The sequence below is a fragment of the Triticum aestivum genome, chromosome 5D (assembly GCF_018294505.1).
Source record: "Triticum aestivum cultivar Chinese Spring chromosome 5D, IWGSC CS RefSeq v2.1, whole genome shotgun sequence".
Lineage (NCBI taxonomy): Eukaryota > Viridiplantae > Streptophyta > Magnoliopsida > Poales > Poaceae > Triticum > Triticum aestivum.
In genome coordinates this window covers 303,040,035-303,056,922 of record NC_057808.1, presented here as the reverse complement: position 1 = coordinate 303,056,922, position 16,888 = coordinate 303,040,035, and the positions used below count along the sequence as shown (strand labels likewise).

The window sequence follows — 16,888 nt, the reverse complement described above, 5'->3', positions numbered from 1 at the left end:
CACCAGCCACTGCCCTAAAACCACACCTAATCTCCAGCCCTTCCCCCACCTTTCGATCCCCTAGCCCGCATCAAGCGTCCCCTAGTTCGCCGGAAAGCCATGGTGCGCCGCAAGATCACGTACTACAAGATGCTGAAGTCGGAGCGCCGCGCAGAAATCGCGGCGACGGTCAGCGCCACAGACCTCCGTTCCCAAGCTCGCTTTGCGGCGGGCCAATCCCCGAGTTCTCTGGAGCCAAGCTACGAGGAGGAGGAAGCCGATCCAATGTTCATGGCGGAGGTCGCGGCGCAGAAGGCCCCCGATGGGTATGAGACGATGGACGTCGACTTCGTGCCGGCGTCCGAGTCCCCCATGGTGCAGGCGGACCAGCGGTTCAACCTGGCGATACTAAAGGAGGACCGGGAGGTAGAAGCTCAACTCGACACGGAGCATGCGCATGCCGCTGCCATCGAGGCTCTCTTGCAGGCGGAACCGGATGTCGTGGATATGAACCGGGCGGCGGAGGCTCAACTTGAGGCGGAGCGCGCGGATGCCGCTGCCATCGAGGCCCTCCTGCAGGCGGAACCGGACGTCCTGGACTTGAACCGGGCAGCAGAGGCTCAACTCGACGCGGAGCGTGCGGATGCCGCTCGCATCGAGGCTCTCCTGCAGGAGGAATCGAACGTCCTGGACTTGAACCGGGCGGCAGAGGCTCGACTCGACGCGGAGCGCGCGAATGCCGCTGCCATCGAGGCCCTCCTGCAGGCGAAACCGGACATCCTCGACTTGAACCGGCGGTGCTCTCGTCCGTGCAGAGCGCCCGCATGCTCCGCGTGAACGAGTAGCTGGAGGCTGAGGACAACCACGGTGCGGAGACACACGTCGGCAGCTACGGCTGGTTCGCGGCGGCAGCCAAAGACGACGAGGCCGTCTCGTTCGCGAGCAGTGATAGTTTTTCTTTATGTTGTTGTTTTTATGGATCTTTTGCTTTGTAAAAACATATATTGTTATGCAAGTTGCCTGACTTGGGTCAGTCTACCATTTCAGGCGGTTGGATGAATATCCTACGTCTCCTAACCCTTCTTCCTCACCTCTTCTTCTTCCTCAACAGACCATCGCACGGGCCGTACGGATACTCCCCAACATGCGGTTGGATAAACATACTTTATGAACGAAAATTATGTGTCAGCGGTAGGATGACTGAGTTTGGTTTGTTCACATGCGACAACACATGTCAGTGAGGGTGCGTTCCCATGGTTGGGTTTGCAGCGTGCAGGAGCGACTGTGTGAGGGTGCGGTGCGACCGCGGCGTGCAGGAGCGACCGTGTGAGGGTGCGGTGCGACCGCGACAGCCGTGCGCAAGTGTACCTCCTTTTCATTTTGAAAACTTTAGGCAAGCTTGGCAAAAATGTGTGGCGAAGTATGGCAATGCAAGGCCTAGACCCAAACAGGATAAGTACGTACTACGTACCAGGAGTACTAGTGTTAAAAAAGAAAGGCGGGGTTTTTCTTCGCGGGATTAATCGATACAAATCCTCGTTTCACGTGTCAATTAATGCGTATTTTTTCTCCAAAGCCCAAAGAGCTAACCATCTCACTCCTCATCACTTGATTAATGCAGCGCCATGCAAACCAACATTCTCACTTCCGCATGCATGCAGGGGATATTAATGTCCTTGGTTGCTAGTACGAGGCAAACCCCATCAATTTTGCCTCGATTAGTGTTAGTGGCCTTTTGCAAATTGTAATTTTGATATACTGGCCTTGTGTACAAAAAAATGGAGGTAGTAACTATATTTGACTTTCTTCCCCATTGCGGTGACGTCGACGATATCTCGAACGTTGTGGTTTGGCGAAGTGCGTTTGACGGAGAACACCGAGTGATGGAGACCACGATAAGTCGTTCGCAAGTGCCGCCTGCAAGCCGAGACAACCGCCTTATTTGCATCCAGAAAGTCCGTTGAACCAAAAGGCGCGTAAATGTACTAGTACTACTCGTACACAATAGCGTCGTCCGTCCGGACAGGGCGATTTGGTGCCCGAGCCCAGCTGCTCCCGATATCCCTGGCGTCCATATTTGGTTTGGGATCTGAATAAATCGGTCTGACAATCGTGACAATCGGTAAAGGAAAAAGAGCGTACGAGGGAATACAATATGGAACAGGGGTGAATCCGTGGGGCCGATTCGTATCGTTGGGACGGTGGACAGGCGCTGCCGTCCTGGTCCGTGGACCAGAAAGTTGAAATTCTTACCGAGCCACAGATCAGATAACGACGGAAAAGCTGGGCCGTTCGTCGCCTGCTTCCCTCAAGAACAGCTTTGTCCCCCTTTCGTCTACGAGTGAGCTGCTAGTGCCGGCGGCGCTAATTTCGGCCACCCACGGCCAAGGAAAATGGAGGGTGCTGGTCTGGAGTTTCTTCTCGACGTCGTTGACAGGTTAGTTCCTATAGAAGTATGGATCCATTCTCCTTGGGATTTTGTGGGATTTCAACGGCCAGACCTACGACAGGTATTTCGTGGGATTTGTTTTGCATTCTGCCAGACCCGAATCAGGTAGATAACAATGGGCCCTGGCGCCCTGGCCGTCGGCCATTGCCATTCTTCTCTCAGGTTCCCGCTGCGGAAGGAGTACGCCGACAACATTTGACACCCAGATCCAGTTCCTCTGGTCTTGTTGCCCACGAGAGAAACCAACCGTGGCGACCCTGAAGACTCAAATGCTGGGTCTGGCTGCGGGCAACGGCTCGGCGACGATGGAGCTGACAAAGCACGAGACTGAGTCCGCCGGCGTTCAGATTCATTTCTAACTATGTTGGCACAGTCAACTGACAAAGTCAACCCACAGGCCCCAGATTGGACAAAAAGGTCTGAACCTGAAGCCCATCTGACTATTTTTTTGACCCATTTTGCTATACAAAATCGTAGCAAAATAACTTACAAACTGAGAATATGATATAGATAGGATAGTCATTGGCAGCTGATCCTTACTGGCCAATCAGCAGAAAGTTCAGTGCTATTACTTTTGAGATTCTAGTGTGCTGAATTTATAATATGTTTGCAAAAAAAAATCAGGTTGCGGCTGGGTAGTGCACCACCAGACCGGACAATGTGACCGTCTGGCATTAGCACTCTGGAGCAGTCAATTCACAAATATGCGGAGGAGCCAACAAAGAGTGTCGTTCGACCAACACTTGGCCCGAGTTTTGATTCACTTGGTGAGGCGCATGACCTTTACAGCCTGCATTGCTCACTTGCATTTACAGAAAAAAGAATATTTTTTCTTGCTTGGTAACTATTTGCTTTGGCATTGAACAGACAAAACCTGGAAACTACTTTGATAATTGAAGATGTTTGGCGTCCGGTTGCCGGGAGCCAGGTGGCTTCTTGTTACATGAATGTAAGCATTAAAAACTAAAAAACTTTAGCTATAAATTTGTGGATGATGGGTGTACATTAAAAACAACATGATTGAATTTCATGTGGTGGTACTATCAGCACAAATTGAAGCACTGTGAGCAGCTCAGATCCTAATTGCTGCTGGCGAACAGAACCAAGGTGCGGCAGAAGCAAACAAAGAGGACCAGCCTGGACCAGGAACTTCTAATGGTGCAGGACATCGAAACGGGAAAACTATAATGGAAGAAAGCTCAGATTCCTTGACCAGTGACAGTGATGGCAATGGCGGTGATCCAAACGATCGCATTATCAGGGCATATCAGAGAGTAGAAGACAGAGGTTTGCCTTGCAAATTTAGTGGTTTTGCTTCTTGTAATTGCTATGCTGACATTTAACGTTTATACAAACTTAATGAAGGTCAACCCCTAGGGCTACAGATTTCGCAGGGAAGCCTCCGTATTAGGAATGACGTGGAAGGTGGCCGTGTCACAGGTTTGTGCTTAAAAAATATCGTATGGCTGGTGTGGAAACATGTTTGTGAGGAGCTGTTGAAACGCAACATCTGATTGAGTAAGTGCACATGACAGGTCTTGCGCCACGGAGTATGATGAGGCTGAGGCAAAGACTGCAGTTGAGGGACAGTGGTGACCATGGAGCCGGTAGCAGCGGTGCCGCTGCCGGGGCTGATCTTACTGAAGAAAACGGTGAGCATCGAAGCAGGGAGGCACAGAGGATATGGAACGAAATGGCAGCTGTTGAGGAGCAAGCAAAGATCGACCTTGAATGTGAGGAAGCATCTTTCTTTGGTTCCTCGATTGTGGTTCTCACAAGAGACAATAAATTTGGGTTGCTAGGTACTGAAAATTTGGTGTTTGTTTTTGCTGACGCGCGTGAGCATGATACTATACCAGTGAGGGGTGGTGCAGCAAACAGTGGTGCGTTCGGGGCTTCCAGTGGACCTCCAGCGACGAACATCAGCAACGTGTGCGCAGACTGGCTGCGGCAGCTCTAGACTTAGTGGACAGATCAATAGACAATCCCATTCTCAACCATGTACATTGCTATGTCTTTTATTGTTTTGGATGTAGCAACTAGTGCATTGCCGACAAACATGCATCTTTGATCAAGCAAGGGCTCTGCTGTCAAGGCTGGGTGTCAATGGAGATATTGGATTAAGTAATTTTGCTCCATGATGGTTGATGTTTCAACTTCTGTTTTTCTGTTGTCTAGGTTGCTGATGAAAACAATACACTTATTTGTTGATTGTAGATGCTGCCTCTCTTGGAGGCCAAGAGCAAGGTGGAGAAACCGGAGAAGCTGGAAATGGCGCAGCACCAGCCGTGCAGCAGCCATCAGGTGTTTGCACCTGCTTGTTCAAACAGAGTTAGATAAACATGGTAACACTAGCTTAATTAGTCACTAATGGCCGTGAGGTTTACTTGCAGGGAGGAGAGTGGAGTGTACATCGTGCACTACATCTTGGAGTTCACCGGGCTTTACCTACGTTCAGCTCTGACTCAGGTATGTAACTGCCTGATCGATAAGAAAAGTATATAGGACTCTCAAAGTACAAACTGTTGCAAGTACCTAACTGGTTATGCCATGTTTGCCTTATGGCAGGGGCAGATTGAGCATTTGCGGAAGAAGATTGCCTACGAGATAGTCACAATGAAAGGCAACAAAGGAGATATCCCAGAGTTCCTGATTGACGCGATCGTTGACTGAAGTGGAAGACAATAGAACTTCCAAACTTCGTGCAGCCCGGCGGTATCTTTTGGCTGTGCGTGTGCTTGACAGTTAGATTAAACCAACTACATCTTAGTTATGCAGAGGCCGGGTATTACTCATAATGTTTTTTATCCCCTTGATGCTACATTCTGAGATAATAAAATCTCCCTTTATCGAAAAGAATAAAAAAGTACTTAGGTTATTTCGCGGTGCAAAAACCCTTCCATTGTGTATTTCGGGAAAACTATGTTCGTGTAATATTTTCCCAGGTGGGAACCTAATCAGACCAAGTGAGTTGTGAGACGAAATGACCGTGTGTCTGCCCTTGCTGGGGTTGGAAAAATTTGGCATCAGATAGCGGAAAAAATAGAGCTCTTGAGATGTATAGTACAAAACAGACAGCATGACAACGTGAAGTTGGGCATTCAGTAAATCCGCGCGTGCAGCAACAAACACAACGACAGCTAATTGAATTCAGAACTTGATCAGAAAACCATGTCCATCTGCATGGCATTTTTTGCTTGAGACAGTGCCATTTGAAAGCGTTGCTCGCTTGAGACAAGTGCATGAGAGCCCTTGCATTTTGCTATTTGAGAATCATGGTGAGCTGATCAGTTACCTGGGTTGAGGGTAAAACAAAAAAGAATTGGGGAAAAATAGAAGGACTGGGTGTAATGTGGGCGTTCGTAGGTTCAGCGTTATACATACGAGATGTGGGTACTGCCGTCGTAAATACTTGGCGAAATCCAGTGGTTCTTGAGCTCCGCACTACAAAACGGACAGGGATCAGAGGAAGGAGAAAGTCTACTGCAACGGGGAGCGAGGATGAAGAAGGGGCGGACATGGTGGCAGAGATGCAAGCGGGCTAGCACTACGGCAATGGGGATATTTCTGGCTTCAGTTCGACGTGGGATATGGGACGGGTAGCTGGGGGACTCATTTAAGAGGGGCGCGTCTGGTTGCATCCGGCGGCATGCACGGCTCAGCCCGGCTCAGAGAAGGGAGTGAGCCGTCCAACGGCTGCCTGTTCCGCGCGTACAGTGCACAGTGCTGTCGCATTCATTGCACACCAAGGCTGGCACAGATCCACATGTTAGCTCGCGGTGTAGATTTTAGGAGCATCTGAGCCTGAGCTCAGAAACGAATTTTCGTGTCCGTCCGGCTTAGTGCAGTGAGATGGTTTCTCGAAGAAGACGATGGAGAAGCAGAGTCAGCGAAGAGTGAAATGATGGTTGCTTCGTCCGTGCTTTGTGATTTGACGCCTCACCGCTTTGTGATTTGTGATAGAAGGGACAGGGGAGTAGACTCTATGCTCTATACTGTACATGCGTCCAAGCATGGGAGAAAGAGGAGAGACGTTGCATTTTTCTATTCCTTCAATCAATCAATCAGGGAGCTTCGGTTCCACCCTTTTGGCATTGGCAACACCGTGCACAATGGTTCCCATGATGCCAAAAGCTATTTTCACATTTGGCTACACATTGTGGATGCCCTTAACCGTACCACTTGGTTTTGCTCCTGTGTGCTATCTATACAAATCTCAATTATATTGATTAAAAAATTATAGTATCAAGATTAGTAAAAAGGAGGTGATTTTGCCACGCGGATGGCGGGGGAGGTTTCTTATTTTTAGAGGACGTTGTCCTGGCGGTTTGGTAACATGTGGTCTCATGTGTCAGTGCTTTACCAAGCCGATCCGCTTCCCACATGAGGCAGAACAACGGCAGAAGCAATACGTGGTTAACTTGAAGAAGATGAGGGAGAAGCGGATTCAGCAACGAGTGAAATGATGGTTGCTTCGTCCCTTCAACTTCTTTTTTAGCATTATTACTTCGTCCCTCCAACTTAACTGCGGGAAAGGTGCAGCTTTGTGATTTGACGCTTCATTGCTCATTACTACGCTGGCGCCATGACTGGGTGCTTCACCCCGGCTGCTCTGCACTGTATTCCGGTATGGCACGTGGACCCGGCAGCTTGATGTCCCACATGTCAGCGAAAGGGACTAGAAGATTTATGAAAGCGAGCGCTCCACTCTTATGACGGAGTAGTACACAACACGACGACCTAGTGAACTGTCACTTGTACTGTATAGTACTATTGTTTTGCTGTTTCGCACGATCCATCGATATAAACCCGATTAAACAGGAAAGGGCGGGATTTTTCCCACGCGGTATATGATACTGGCCATACATTTCAAAGGCAATTTTAATGTATGCAAACTGAATAATTAAGTAACAATATGATATCTAGTAAAACTAAAAACACATCTGATTTATTGTGTTAGAGTGTAGTAGTAGTGCTATATTGCATAGTTGTTAGATGTAACATGCGAGAGTAGAGATGTAGTTTTGGAGGGCCTACAGAGAGAAAAGCGTAATACGTTCACCGAACTTCAGAATAAGCAGATTACGGTCACTATATACGTTTTGCGGTGATTATACGGTCACTTGCTCACGGCTTAGCATTGGATTGCACTCTGTTGACCGGCCAAATAGTCTGCGTGGCACCATGTTGACTAGTTAAATTGACCACGTTCTTTGTGGGTCCCACCTGTCAGTTCGCATAAGGAAAAGGTCAGATAAACACAAATTTACACAGGCACGACAAGACTCCAACCCGCGGGAATCACCTAGTTGTGTATGTGTCTGTCAGGGCCTGATGTGTGCGCATGCACGTGTAGGTTGAGCACTTGAGCGTGAGAGTGTGAGTTGGTCGTGTGGTGTACTAGTGTGTGCATGCATGCGTGTGTGTGTGCATGTGCGTGTTGCGTGCGTGGCTGCGTGTGTGCGTGTGAGTGTTGTGTGCGTGCGTGGCTGCGTGTGTACGTGTGAGTGTTGTGTGCGTGCGTGCATGTGTTCGTGTGAGTGTTGCGTGCATGCAGTTCGTGTGCATGCGTGCGTGTGTGTATAATCACCACACCAGCTCATGTGTGTTAAAACAGACGACTCAGCATACCAATACAAGGCCACCTTGTCCGCTGTGCCCGCGGTCGTGACTTCGAACCACCGTCCAATATTTTCTTGTCGTTTGTTTTCATTCTTACTAGCAAGATGCCCGTGCGTTGCACGTAACATCAAGATGCATTTGTATGACTAGTTTATCTTGTGAGAGAAAAGGATGAATGAGGGAAGGCCTTATTTGCAAATCTGGAGAGGTGTGTGGGTACCGTTTTGCAAAATTGTCATAGTTTCTTTCCTACCCGTCAGATATAAATCGGGCGGCCTATATTGCAGGATGGCAGGCACGCCATCATCACCAACTCTGTTTTTTATAAGAGTGTATTTTATATTTTATAAGAGTGTAGATGTAGAGTAGATACAAGCCGACAGGTGGGCCCGATGGTAGTGAGATAATGTGATGCAACACTAGAGGTGCCACGTGGAGCGTTTAACTGGTCAACTAGTCGTGTCTTGAGCAAATACAGAGTTGTACGGTGAGCCCGTGACTGTATAATAACCACAAAAAGTAAATGGTGACCATAATGAGTGGATTCTGAAGTCCAATGTACGTATCGTACTTTCGCTTCAAATACAATGATCGTCACTGTATATATCGCGAGAGAAAGATGAAACATGCGTGAATGTGCTGGGGGCTTACTTTTAGAGGACCTGGAGATAGTTTGTGTGCGTACGTGAAAGGGGCATAGAGGGGGGGGGGTATGCGATGGAGAGGGAGATGCTCTTCGTTTCTCTTTATTATGACTAACTTTATATATAGTATAAAAATATACAAATTCACGGTGCGGAATAAATATCATTGTGGTCACCATGCAATGCAAATTAGCATTCATACTCCTTCATATAACTTTGTAATGTTGTATATATGTAGAAATTCTAAAATAATTTTTTGGCCACACTTTATTCAAAAGGAATGTTGTATGCGAAATAAACGTGAAGAGAGGGCTTTTTAGATCAATGGGGTACGTGATGCAACATGTGTGAATGTGTAGTTGATGCATTTGGCACGGCCTAGAGAGGTATGTGTGTGTATTACGTATTCGAGAGAGGCATGGATAGAGGGGCCGGGGGGGCGTGGGAGAGATAGCACGAGAAATGAGAGTGGTCTAGAGAGAGAGAGACGAATATGACGTGACGGCGAGAGATTCCCTTGAGTGTATATATGCAAGGGAGAGTGGATAGAGGCACTAGGAGAATATATCTTTTGTGTGTGGTGTCTGTGTTGGTATGTGTGGGTGTGAGGGTGTGTCACCGCGTGAGGTCCGGTGGGTCGAGGTGAGGCCCTTCGTTCGGTTCCGTCCTGCGCCACATTGGTCGGCCCGTGATGCATTTAGGGAGACCCATGGATGACTAGTCGTACAAGACAAAGATAGCATAATTGTGAAGGACTCTGTGTCCACTGACAAAGCCAGTTAGGATTTGTAACCCTAGGTTCTCGGACTAAGGTAACCCCTTTATCTCTGATATTACTATTCATCCAACCTAACTTTAAGGGGCATCCTACAGAATGCTCTGCTAGAATCATACTCATCGATTAGGAAGAGAGGTGTGAGACAATGCGTGAGAGACAGGCCTAAAGATAATGTGCGTACAGGAGACACGTAGGCAGGTCTATGTATATAGAAAGGGTCGATGGGGATTGTGCGTGTGTATGCTTGCGAGAGGAAGAGTGCTTGTGATAAAGGTTAGTGAAAACAGTCGTAAATGGTTACGTGAGGGAGGGAGGGTTATATCGAGAGCATGTGTGCAAGAAAGACACCTCGGGAGAGAGTGTGTGAGCATGTGTGAGAGACCACCGATGGAGAGTGAAACTACACGTAAAAGACTGCTGTACACATTGATTAAAGATATAAATTGTATCCAAATATTAGGATGGGATCATGATATTTGCAATTCGCGTAAGGAACGGTCATTGATCCATCAGACATCTAGATTCTATCGAATTTGAGCATGCCTATGTTATTATTCGACATAATTGATCCACATAGTTAGTATTTTGAACTCCAGACAATGCATCACTTTAGCAATCGAATATAAACGTGAGTATAGTTCATGGTGTGTGTGTAAAGCACATTATACATATGAAAGTTACACAATGAACATTATAAATAGCTACCTATGAACTAGCATACATTTGAATTCAACTTAAGGTGATTTAAAAAAAATCGAATTCAACATGAAGTCCATTCAATCATTTGAATTTGATATCATGGCATTTGTAAATCATACCTAAATTATGGGGGCACCAATCTTTGCTCCGATTTTGTACATAATAGCATATGTAGTCGTGTACAAAATAGATTCAAATTTAGCTCCTCCATTCCAAAATAATCGTAGTTATAGGATTTTCAAGTGTCAAAATTTCAAAAAGAAGCGGATAATTTAATGAGGTTTTCAAACATACAAGGTCAAATTTAACGTTGTCTATTTAGGTCAATCCTCAAAGTTCAAGAGTACTCTAAACGTGAATGCTTGTGTTTCAAAATTTTGAACGAAGCGCCAAAAGAGCCTCTACTCGCCCGAAACCGCGTGAGACCAATGTTTGGTAGTACAAGGAAATTACTTTTCTAATAACTCCGACCCATGAAACCTACCGGCCCGGCGTCCAAAGGTCTAAACCGGGGTAGGTTTGTAGCTTCATCGAGACGCCACGCAACCGCCTCCGAAAAACATTCATACACAATGGCCGCCTAAGCACACATGCGCGCGAACGAAATCGCTCCCGCCCACTATTTGGGACACCTGGGATTACCATCCTACCCCCGACCCGCAGTAGGTCAGAAATTTAAGAGGGGGGCAAAGTTTGTACTTTCCCCAAATTTCAAACAAGTACGTCCCATCTTCTGTTCAAAAAGCCAAAAACAAGTGTGTCCCAGACCGAAACATGGTTCTCCCCCTCCCCCCCGCCCACTCGTCTGATTCCCCATTCGTACTCCGTGGGCGCAAAAACTACCTCTCCACCAGCCGCGAAACCCCGGCGTCCTCCGTCCGCCACCCCATCCCACCCATCAACCGCCGCCCTCCTCCATCACACCGGAGCCGATACCCCGACGTCGTCGTCCACCGCAACCTCAACCACAACGCCCTCCACGGCTAGTAGTTGAAGCCGAGGCCGAGCCGTCCGTACCTGAGCCAGCTCAACCACGCCGTCCTGCACCTCACCGCTGCCGCTCCAAATTCGCCACCCTCCACCGCACCGGAGTTGTTCCTGCTACGCCGTCCTTCGCAGCCTCGGATCTGCTTCCCCTCCGCCGACATACGGCCACGGCAAGACAGTCAACAATTTGGCCATGGGTTTGTCCAAGCCTGCACCCTCCTCCAGAACATCGGTTTCCCCGGCAAAAAGAAGAAGATCGGCACGACATGTGGAGGCGACCACACCGGCAACCGAAAATGGTACTCCTCTTCCCTTATTCGTGCAAATCTTACGTGTCTGCTTGCACGGTATTCATCCCATAGAAGACACTAGTTGACCGCTTCTTCTTGATACTAGATGTTCCTAGTTAGTCGCGATGCACAAGGTTTCTCCTCATATACTATTTCACCTTAGCTAGAGGTCCGTCGCCCCCTGGATTTCAATTCCTGGTCAGTTGATTCCCAATTAACGGAAGCATTCCCCGGCATAACAGGCGCTAGTCCGCCTATTACGCCGGGGAAGCAGTGCCTCGGTGTTTATCTTAGGGGCGTGTGGGGCCTAGAGCTGCTGGCGCCCGATCTGGACGTCTGCCGGGATTAAAGGGCTGGCCTGGGGGCGCTGCCAAGCATGGCGGTGGTGTGAGGTCGAGGGGAGGGCGGGGCGGCGGAGGCAGGGGTCTGGGCCGGTGGTCGCTGGCGGTTCGAGAAAGATCGTCAACAGTGACTGGCGGGAGGTAGACGAAGGCCATCTGCCCGTTCCTTATAGATCGGACGGTTCATAAAAAAATCGACCGACCTATTTATTTTCAGTCGACTGTTATCTTGATAGGACCACATGTGGTGGTGTGCTGGAGGAGTACCTGCATTTCCTGTGCTCATATATTACAAAATCATACGGAGTAGAATCTAATTCTGTTTGCCATGCAATGTTGTAGAGCTATCATATGTCTCCTGTCATTTATTTTTCAGCCACCTGCTATCTGCTACTTTTACAGTGCACTAGTTCTGCACACACTTCACCCATACTCTCACTATTGTGTTTTTATGCAAGGGTATTTCATACCCTGCCTTCACAGAAGCAGAAAAGAATAGAGAGAAGTCGCTCCAGCGTGCTACGCGGCTAGGCCAGACACGTTTCAAGGCTTTAAAGGGTGTAGTGTCAGCAGATGGAGAGGGGAACGTAGCTCTGGAGTTGATGATCTCGCTCGCCGTGAACCACCATCCCAGGTGCTTGCTTTAACTTCACGGTGTCATATGTGGTTGCATGTTGCATATGGTCTCTAGCTTGTATTCGAAAGGCCGAAGACGGTCTTTATCAAGATAAGGAAAGATATTTTTTACATGGACCACCATCCCGGGAGCACCAGAAGACAAATAGCTAGTCAGGGCACTGGCCGAGCCGGTGACAAGCCCAACACAAACATGCATCACCTGGAAGCCAACTAAAAAGCCACGATGGTGGCGAAGTAGCCTGCCTCCCACCAGGCTCTCAGGTCCTAGATGATCATGCTCAGCACTCCAGCCGGATGTCTAGCTTGTATTGCTTCCAATTTGGTTAAATTGCATCTGCTTAGCTTACACACTATACCTTTGAATATGACACACCTTCCTGTTTTCGGTACATACTAGTACATCTGTCTATTAACCATGTTCTTACATCAAACTAATGTTCTTGTGTATCCCTCATCAATCACTTATGATGAGGCAGTCAGGCCAGTGGACTACTGTGACAAAAGATCCTCATTTAAAGAATGCAGCGTCAGCCTCCCGACATGATTCTCAAGAAACAGCAAGGCTAGATGAAGATAGTGAACGTAGCTCTGTAGTTGATTACCACATTTCCCCTACACTAGCATCGCAGGTGCTTGCTCTAACTTGGCAGCGTGATATGTGGTTGCATGTTGCATATGGTGTCTAGATTGTAATTCTTCCAATCTGGTTAAACTGCATGTGCTATTCTGCTTAGCTTATATATTATACCTGTTAACGTGACATGCCTTCCTGTATTTAGTACATAGTACATCTGTCTATTAAGCATGTCGTTACATAAAACTATTGTTTTTTTGTATCCTGTGTCAATCAATATGACGAGACACCTTTAGTATATGCAGTGCGATATTAGTTGCATCTTTCATATGATTTATAGCATGCGTTGCTTCTAATTTGTTGAAATTCCATTTATGATGGGACGCTTTTAACTTGGCAGAGTCATATTGGTTGCATCTTTCATGTGGTGTCTAGCTTGCATTGCTTCTTATTTGTTGGAATGGTTTCTGCTTAGTTTACACAAACAGTTGTGAACATGCCATGCCGTCCTGTTTTTCGTACATATTCCATCCTGGTATCATGTGTTTGCCTTACATCAAAGTAGTGATTGTTAGTATCATGCATGAATGAGTTCTGAAGAGAGAATTTTATTGCTTTTTATTGTCGGTTTTACTTGACAATTCAAAATCAATAAAGCGGAAGGAAGTTAGCAAGGCAGCGGATAAAGGTGCTCCTTCCAAACGGAGGGCCTCTACAGTTTCTACTCCTCCATCCCCCCAAGATGATTTCCAAGACAACACATGCATAGACACTCAATGTAGCTGTGTTTATGATGAGCACGTCTCCCCTAGTGCACCGTCACCGGTGCTCCCTCTAACTTGGCACTATTATATGTGGTTGCATGTTATGTGTGATGTCTAGCTTGTATTGCTTCTAATTTTGTTGAATTCCATCTGCTTACTTTACACATTATACTTGAATAAGACACGTGTTCCTGTTTCTAGAACATACAATATCTGTCTATCACACCATGTTCTTACATCAAATTACTACTGTTGTGTAACCTGCAACAATCACTTATCATAAGACACGTTTGACTTCGGAGTGTGATATAGGTTACATCTTGCATTCTTTTCTAGCTTATACTACTAATTTGTTGAAATGGCACTTATAACGAGACAATTTTAACTTGGTAGAGTGATATTCGTTGCATCTTTCATATGATGTCTAGCTTTCATTGCTTCTAATTTGTTGAAATGCCTTCTCCTTAGTTTACACATCATAAGCTGTGAATATGCAATGTTGTGAATATGCAATGGCACTAATGACGAGAGACCTTTAACTTGATAGTGTGATGTTGTTTGCATCTTGCATATGATTTATTTCTTGTACTGCTTCACATTTGTTTAAATGGCATTTATGATGAGACGCTGTTAACTTGGCAGAGCGATATTTGTAGCATCTTTCATATGGTGTCTACCTTCCATTGCATTGCTTCTAATTTAGTGAAATGTCTTCTGCTTAGTTTACACATCATAGTTCTGGTTATCTCATGTCGTCCTGTTTTTCTTACATATTACATCCTCCTATCATGTGGTTGTCTAACATCAAAGTTCAGTTCGTCTGTATCACGCATCAATTTGTTCTAGAGAACTAAATTGTTATTCGTTTTTCTTGTCAGCTTGACTTAACATGGCAGAATCCTGCAGATTCTGCTGGTACTGATGGTGCAATAGAAGGTCAAAGTCCAGCGGAAAATTGTACCGACAGGGTATCCCGTGCTACACGAGCTGCAGAACAAGCCAAACAGAAACAAATAGCTGCCACCAAACAAGCAGAGACAACCCTAGTTGTTGCAACAACTTCCACAGTACCACCAACTGCACGATTTACTCGTTGGTGAACTCAGCTAGCAGCACGTTCCCAAGCTCCCTTGCCATCTGACACTACCTCCGAAGCACTCTTGACACAAGATGAGTTGGCAAGATCAGATGAACTTTGTGAGCTTCAACAACAAGAAGGTAGTTGCTGGAGTCAAGTTACAGTTGCATGCTTCTTTATATGTAGTCTCACAGTTTGATGTACACTAACACTTCCTATGTTTGTTGTTGGACTAGCACCTAGGCGCAAGAGGAAACAAACATCAGGGATAATGCTCGATAGGTTAACTAAATCTAGAGGAGGAAGAATGGAGATCCGTTTTGAGGCAGGTTTAAAAAGGCCACGTGATGCTACAGAGTCAGCCAAGTTAGTATCAGCGGTAGCGGTTGCTGTTAGGTGTCATGTATGTATCCTCCCAACATGGATTCACTGCAGGAATGACAAAGACGAAACCCAGTTCAACACCTTCCTCGACCATTTATCTGTAAGTATGGTTATGTATGGAAACTAGTAATATCGTCTTGCTCTGTCCAATACTTTCTATGTTGCTGATAATGAGACTCCCATAATTTTCAACAGATGAGGTTCAAGTTGGATAGCCAAGATGATGCAACCAGACAAGCTTGCACCCATGTTTTCAAGTCTGCTTTGCGACAGTATCGGTATAACTTGAGGAAAACTCACTTTGAAGGCAAGGCTAACAGTGAACTTGCCCAAACATCTCCAGTGGAAAATATATCTGATGAAGACTGGAGAGGCCTCGTTAAACACTGGTCCAATCCGAAGTATCAGGTACATTATATATATGTGATCAGATCACATGTTGAAGTCCTATTTACGCATGTGCCACACAAATCTATCTTCTTGTAGGTGAACTATTCAAAGAACAAGGCCAACCGTACGAAAGTGAAATTCCAACAGACGACAGGATCTCGTAGCTATATTGCACACTGTGAGGCTCTTGTAATTAGCTGTTGTTTCACTCTTTTCGCTGTACCATATTATCAGATCTATATTGACTTGTTCCAAATGCGGAGGAAAGCCCGCAAGGACCAAAAAGTACCTGAACCAAATGTTGTGGAAATCTTCAAGGACTGTCACACCAGCAAGAAGAAGGGCATGACTACACCAGTCAAAGCCGCTGTTGTAAGTCCTTAATCCTCATGCCTTTTAACTACTACTTACTCTGACTTGTGCCTTGAACTGCATGGTTTGCAGCCAATGTCTATTACTCTTTTCAATTTTATACACAATTGTCTTAGTGTATCATTGCACCTTACAAGGTTTAAAAGAGAGGAGTGATGTTCCTTTGATCTTGACCTATAATCTAGTTCCGTGCTGGACTTGCCCATACAACGTTACAATTGCCTGTTTGTCTGTTCTCAGTTGTTTTGTGATATGAATGATGTCATACTATGCTTACCGTATTATAAACTTCGTCTCTTTATCCTTAGCCCTCAATACAATGTGAAGAAATAGACAATACATTAGCGATGGTACATGGTCATATGTTTGGAACCTGGTTTTATTATGTACGTTGCAATAAAATAAAACTAATATTTTACATGGGTTCACCAGAATAAGTTCTGTATATAGACCAAAGCTATTTTGTTTGGTTTTGCTGCATCCTTAATATCTTCTGTTCTGGTACTACTAATGTAAAACCTCAACTTTTCAGTGAGCTATGGAAAAAATGGTGGAACCGCCACCTTCTGAAGGTGGCGAGGCAACTATAACCGCAATGTCAGCTCTTGCTGTAGTGGGTCAGTACCTGTCCACTAACAGTGCCAAAAGCACGTTCCTACCTAATACTGGGTTGGTTGTTAAGGCAATCTCGTCCAAACTACCTCATGATCAAGATATGCAAGCTCAAAACAATGTTGTATCTGCGCTCCAGACACAAGTCCATTTCCTAACAGAGACCCTTTGTGAAACAAGGAGAGACATTGTTCGATGTTGTCAAGATATGCATGGTTTTGAAACTAGACTATCCGACATTTGCTATGTTGTTCAGGAGCCTAGGAGAACTGAAGGCGAAGGTTAT

The 16,888-nt window shown here is 46.2% G+C and overlaps 1 long non-coding RNA gene across 2 annotated transcripts; it reads left to right on the top strand.

Annotated features, from left to right (window-relative positions):
* The first annotated feature begins 2,164 nt into the window (after positions 1–2,164).
* Positions 2,165–5,322, top strand: LOC123121348 (uncharacterized). Of its 2 annotated transcripts, XR_006459674.1 has the most exons (11): positions 2,166–2,416; positions 2,591–2,845; positions 3,053–3,195; positions 3,296–3,377; positions 3,476–3,715; positions 3,794–3,868; positions 3,964–4,161; positions 4,288–4,552; positions 4,646–4,732; positions 4,822–4,897; positions 4,997–5,322. It is a non-coding gene; the product is annotated as an uncharacterized lncRNA (long non-coding RNA). The 2 variants fall into 2 exon arrangements; XR_006459673.1 differs by having other exon boundaries at positions 2,165–2,416; positions 3,964–4,552.
* The last annotated feature ends 11,566 nt before the right edge of the window (positions 5,323–16,888 follow it).